Source organism: Myotis davidii, unplaced genomic scaffold (assembly GCF_000327345.1).
Source record: "Myotis davidii unplaced genomic scaffold, ASM32734v1 scaffold83, whole genome shotgun sequence".
Lineage (NCBI taxonomy): Eukaryota > Metazoa > Chordata > Mammalia > Chiroptera > Vespertilionidae > Myotis > Myotis davidii.
Window position 1 is genome coordinate 68211 of NW_006294121.1, and position 6558 is coordinate 74768.

At 42.0% G+C, this 6558-nt stretch overlaps 1 protein-coding gene across 1 annotated transcript in view; it reads left to right on the plus strand.

Moving 5' to 3' along the window:
• Nucleotides 1-6558, plus strand: part of SMARCA2 (SWI/SNF related, matrix associated, actin dependent regulator of chromatin, subfamily a, member 2) — a 185147-nt gene continuing 178589 nt past the window's right edge. The window contains exon 1 of the mRNA XM_015566893.1: nt 1-48. The gene's annotated coding sequence lies outside the window, so the exon portion shown is untranslated. The remainder of the gene's footprint in view (nt 49-6558) is intronic.

A 6558-nucleotide genomic window follows, 5' to 3' on the forward strand; every position in this document is an offset into this window, starting at 1 on the left:
CCGCAGGCTCGGCGAGCCCCGCTCCTCTTTTTGTTCCGCGGACCCCAGGTAAGCAGCCTGCGTCGCCGCCACCCGCCGGGTGGGGATCTTTCCAGTACTTTCCCTGCCCGCTCCCTCTGGTCCCCCGGCTCGCTTTTCCTGCAAAGTCAGGCAGGCGGGGGAAATGGGCTCCTTGCCCTTCGATCGATTGCGTGGAAACTTTCCAGCGGGAGGCATCCTGAGGGGGAAGGAGAAGGCCTTCCTGGATGTTGTCGCTTGTCAGTTCTTTCTCCTGCGGGTCCCGAGAGGGGGAGTCGCTGCTCCCCGTGTGTTGTACATTCAAACTTCGGGCCTAAACGTGCCTCCAACTCTGGCAGGATTTACTCCAGCGATAAAATAAATATTCAGAGTTGTCCACTTGATCTTGCCAGGCGTTTGGCTTTTTCAGAAGAAGGAGACAGGCTCGGGGGTCGAGGGAAGTGGGAGTGTTGTGCAGAAGCCATTCCTTCTTCAGTGCCTGCACCGGTGGTTATGTAATTTTAGTAGCACATGGGTGCAGAACCCATTTGGGCTTCTCCCCTCCTTTGTTTATATAACTTTTGGGAGAGTTTTGCAAGGTTGTCGCCTGTTTTCCTCCCTGCCTGACCTGAAGGAGGTTGGTGCTTTTGAAAAATCAAAGCGACCCTGGTTCGTGTCATCCTTGTCATTACGTGCAGGCTGTCTTCCCAAGTATGTGTAATGGTAGAGCATAAGGAAGACAATAAGGATACACGTTTGTCTACTGTATCGAGTGCTTACTTTTCACGTCTGTGCGTTACCAATAGCAGGGTTAAATTTTAAACTTCCATTTCAAAGGACTTACTTATTTACATCTGGTTATGCCATGCTGGTAGGAACAGAATGCTTGTATGAGCAGAAAGATTGTTGCTTGCATGTGGAGAAAATTCCTGCCCAACCAGTACAACTCAGAAACCACTGAGAGTTGTACTAAAATAAAAACCATGCCCAGTGTTGAATGTGTGTGTATTTCCTTTCAGAGGCACATTCAGATGTTTTGGGGAATACTTTCCACCATTTATTTGGGGGACCACTACCCAAGGCTTGTTTGCCCACACTAGACTTGGTAGGCTTCCAGCCCACTGCTAGCAAGTGGTAAAGTGTTAAGAGGTGTGTCAGGTTTGAAGGCAAGGTGGTGCATTGTTATGCAAATTGAGAATTTAGGAGTTTAATTGCCCTTTTATTCTAGGTCCCTCCCTCCCCCCTTTTTTAAGCTTGCTGACAACTCAAACGTTAGCTGCTGGAAAGAAGGGATTTGGAGATACTTATTAGGTGCAAATGGTATTTATTGGCATGGACTAAAGAAAAACACACCGCTAGACTGAGGTCCAGCTCTCTTGATTGAAGGTATTAAAGAGAGACGCTGTATTGGTCAAGAATATTGTAGAATAAATGAGGAGTTTGGGGTATCAGGACCCTTGAAGAACTGGCAGAGGTGAGGGAGTGCTTCCTTCAATGCAGCCTTTCTCTTATGTGTTACATCAGTTACATCCCAGATTCTGGGCTGGCTGCACTGTGGTGTTTCACAGAAAATATTCACTGCAAGAGTGTGTTCAAAGCAGCCTTAGATCTTTTCTTTTGTTCAATTTTAAAGTGGTTTTTGAGCATTTCTCATCAGGTTTCTTGAAAAGTGCTTTGACCAACACAGGAGGCTTGGAATTTGACACACACACACAAAAAGTACCTCTGCTTGTATTATATTGTTAATACTTGAATTCTGTTTAAAATATTTCTGACAGTATAACTAGAAGGTGAGACTTTGGCAAATAATTATTTAAAACTTCTTTCCTTTAATTAAGTTTAAAGTAAGTCATTTTACTGACCAGGCTGAAAGCATATCCCATTCTTTTCTAGGAGATAATTGGGATGCCTCTTATATTACTGTAATATTTTGACATTTCATTTTTAAAAGCTTATTATGTATTCAAGCAAGAGCATAAAAGAGAAAACTTTGATACATTATAAAAGTGGTGCATGCCCTTTTTTCCCTTTAGAAGCCTTCCTTTGTAAACAGGGCATTTATTTGTCAGACTCTCTTAGGTCAGCAGCTTTTTGATAATCCAGAGAAATAATAAATCGCTATTTATGACATCTTGACATGCTGCCATGAGAACAACTGAATTACCACAAACATAAGACTAAGGGGTGTTTGCCAGCACTAGCTTATTGAAGGTGTGTTGATAGGACCTGATTTAACCACCAGAAGTTTTGATTGTCACTGTTTCTGGTCAAGATCATTTTCATCGGTTGCTTACCATGAGTGGACTTTGAGTCACATTTCTCCAGTACTTCTGGTGAAGAAATGAGAAAATTTCTGAAATGTAAAAGCCATATTTGGAACCTACTTCTGAATTTTTTCTTGTCACTTTTTTTTTATGTAAAAGAATTATCTTCTAATTTACTCCAATTCCTTAAGTGTGTTCTGTAGATTGTTTTTGACCAATTGCGGATGCTGAATTTCTGTCATCTTTGCAAGAGTTTGTATTATGGAAACTTAATCTCTAGCCAGTTAGTAAAGTCATGGATCATTTCATAAGTAATTGGGAATAGAAAATACAGAAATATGGTGGTAAGTTATTTGGTAGAGTCTTTTAAAAAGGTCTGTGTTTTCTACCAAAGAAATTGTGACTATATTTATAGGAAACATAGGAGTCTAAAACTTAGTTCTGCAGAGCCATTGTGAAAGATATTTATTTTCCTAAAATATCTATTCCAAGTTAAATGGGATCTTGCAGTATGGGTTTGGAAAACTTTACAACTTTATTACTATTTATTATGACTTTATTTTTTCTCTTAATAATGTAGCACTTTTCCTTGTAGATATTAAGTATTCAGGATATATTAAAAGAGAACCTTTAAGTAAGACCAGTCTTATAGATACAGTCAAAGGTACTTGAATAATTATAACTTAGCAAAACATAAAAGAGCTGAAAAAATTCAGGAGCTAAGTAGTTGGGTCTTTTGAATGTTGCATATAAACAATATTTAATTTTAATTATGAGTTCATTACTCATTAATTCACTCATTTGGGATGATGTTTTAGATTTGGAAGACATGGTTTTTAAAATGTTGGCAGAAGTAGTCCCCTTCCAAACTTCTGGCTTTATAGTACATTACTTTATAACTGAAGCCTACCATGAATTATGATGTCTTATTATAGATACAAGACTTTCAGAACATTTAGACAGTTATAATCAGGCTATATGCCTCTGTGATTTAAAATCTTTTAAACAGTATCCTGTTGTAGTTTTAGGTATATAAGCATCTCCAGCCTTAGTCTTTAACAATATATCATCTATCTCTATTCAAGCACTAATGTTTTAGAAACTTTTCAGAAACTGAACTAATTTAAATTTGGGCTGGCCTCTTTGTAAATTGATGAATGGAATCCACAGAAGTTGAAATAAATTTAAAAATTAAAAACCATTAAATATAATTATAGTCCACCCCTCTCCTTTTTTAAAATAAATGGTTTTATTTACTGATGAGAGAGGAAGGGAAGGAGAGAGAGAGGGAGAGACAGACAGACAGACATTGATTAGTTGTTTCACTTACTTACGCATTCATTGGTTGCTTCTTGTATGTGCCCTGACCGGGGATGGAACCCACATCCTTGGCATATCAGGACAATGATCTAACCAACTGAGCTACCTAACTAGGGCTCCTTTTTTGTTTGCTTGTTTTGTTTTTGTTTGTTTGTTTAAGCGGAATTCAGAATTCTCTAACCAAAAAGAGTCGGGATATGTTGGTTTATATAAGTCATCAAACTTGGAAATGGAATGCTGGTGAGGATAGCAGCCCTCTCCCACCTCCCCACTGTGCTTTTGAACCAGGCACTTGAATATTTGCAACTTTTTTGTAGCTTGTGGTTGTGCTGTATTCCTATATGTCCTAAAATGTTATTAAGCAAAATTCATAATTCTGTAAAAAATAAATGACCTATAGTTGAGAATTGATGTGTTTTAAAGAATGTACCGGAACATGTAAACACGAATAACAAATAGTAAACTGCAAGGGCCATGTGATACAGGGAGAGATCAGGGTGAGTTCTCTTGGGCCCATGGGATAGATAAGGTCTTCTCGATGGGGTAGGGTTGCTGCTGGAGCGGGACAGAGGTGGGGGTGATGGACTGTGATCACCTGAGATCAGAAGACAGTCTTGATAGCACAGAGGCTGAGCCTAAAGAATCTGTGAAAAGATCAATGTACCATTTTTGACCTGGTTGCCCAGTACAAGAGGGTCCAAGGTGGGGAGAGTTTTCAAAGGATGAAGTTGGAGATGGTAGGACAACCTGACTTCCAGGCTCATGTATGAATATTTTACCCAATGCCTATTGGAGGCTTGTCTCAGAAGTTTTGAGCAAGGCTATTCATGAACAAGAAATATTTTAGATGAATCTGACAGGATGTCGATTCAAGGCCAGGATGGGAATTGAGGCCTTTAGAAGGATCCTTGGGATAATGTGCATTTTTACCTAATAGCTCAGGAGGTGTCATCATGTGTAATATTTCATTTGATTCATATCAAATGTGAGGCTGTAGCTGCTATTATTATGCTTATTTGCAGATGAGGTCAAATGAACTACATGGTGATTTTCTTAATGGCATACGAATGTCATAAGTGACCATTATTCATTTTAGTTGCAAAGAACTTGAAGGGTTCCTTCTTGAAATTTTGTCCCTACTACAAAAGTTGTGGCATATCAAAGCTCGTCTGTCGCATAACAGAATGTGGTATTTGGAGTTGTGGTGCCACAGTGTGCCATGTCAACCAGAAGAGTTTTAAAGTATGTATTTCAGACTCTTGTATGTTCTTAATGTATAAATATTATCTCAGCAGACGGAGAAGGAAGTGGCTATCACTGATGCTTATCAGCACCCCAAATGAGCTTGCCTTGCCAGGGGCCTAACAGGACGTAGGAAGGACCGTCGCATGGACACACACACACACACACACACACACACACACACACACGGCACGGCACAGTACACTGCAGGTGTTGTGCTTTCAGACGAGTTGTCGTTGGCTTGTTTGTCAAATGAGTTTTAGACATGACAGTTACCCATGGTGACCTTTATAACCACCCATGGAAGTTGATTCCAGCTTAGAGGGATGCTCTGCTGAGCTGCTCTTTCGTTGAGGGGTTTTCTAGTACTTCGGGATTTCTCGTGAACACTCTTTTTAAAGGATTTTTCCTTTGTGGGAGCTTTGGCTGTCCTCACGAGGAGGTCATCGAATTGCATCACAGGTAGACGGTGTCTCCAGGGTGAGGGTGTGCAGAGCCAGGTTCCTGTGAGGCTGTGCCCGGGAAGCCTGGGACACTCGGTGGCCACCGCAGAGTTTGTTGTCCTCCGCCTGGCACAGAGCTGCCTCAGAGCCTTTGCCAGGTCTCACTCTGAAGGATGGCCCCAAGGCAGCTTATCCTTGACTCCACGATGACGAGTTCACAGAAGCCCAACAAGCTTCCAACCCAACCACTTCTTTGAAACATAATCCACTTGGCATAAGACACTGACAGGAATAAGCACAAGGAAAAACGTTTCTGCGCCTTGCTAGAGTTTTGGTCCAGCAGTGTGTGATGTCCACGTGAGCCCAGCGTGGTTTTTATCCGCGGCACAAACCACATCGTGCCCTGTTTAAAGTTGCACGACTGAGACCAAGAAGCACAGGGCTTTGGTAATACTTACCACCTAGCCCAGTGGTCAGCAAACTGCGGCTTGGCAAACTGCGGCTTGCAAGCCACATGCAGCTCTTTGACCCCCCTAGCCCAACAACCTGGGCCTCTAAAAGAGAAACTTCTGGTAGTTTTTCTTTATCTTCATCGCTGTTCTCCTGACCCAGCTCCGCTCCCCCATTAAGCTTAGCGGTGCAGTGTCCCAGTTCTAGAGCCGTGGCTACTTCTTGTGAGGAATTAGCAGTTCATTTCTAGAGAAAGCTACACAGAAGCAAGTGGCCCTTCAGGTCCGGAGAGACACTCTGAGTCAGCAAACAGACATGAAAGGAACTCTTTTAACTTATCTTTACTATCTCCTGAGCCTTACTGTCCTACAGAACAGCCAGAAAACTTTTGAAAGACTGAGTTATTCTCAGGGAGGTGAACTGGGCCTAGTTTTCAGTCCTCGTGTTCCACCTTTAGCCTGCACCCCCGTCTTTCTGTAGACCCCTGCAGTGATAAATGTCTGCTGGAGATCTAAGATTTCCCGTCTTTCTTGTGACCTTCAGTGGAGAGAGTTCTGTAGGATGTGTTGCCTAGTCATGATGGTGACATTTCCTCAAGCTCTTTCTGCGACTAGAAAACAGAGTTTCTAGGAAACGTTTGTATGTTTACTTTTATGTCAAGGCCTAGCTGACGTGCCATCTTCTCCGTGCAGCCTTCCCTAACTCCCTTTCCAAGCTGCAAGTCATCTTTCCTGCCCTGGGCTGTGTTGGACACTTGAGCTATGCCCCTTCTTGTCTTGCAGGAGGTTCCATTTCTTTTCCTCCCTCCCTCCCTGCTATTTGTGGATTTGTGCTGTTTCCTT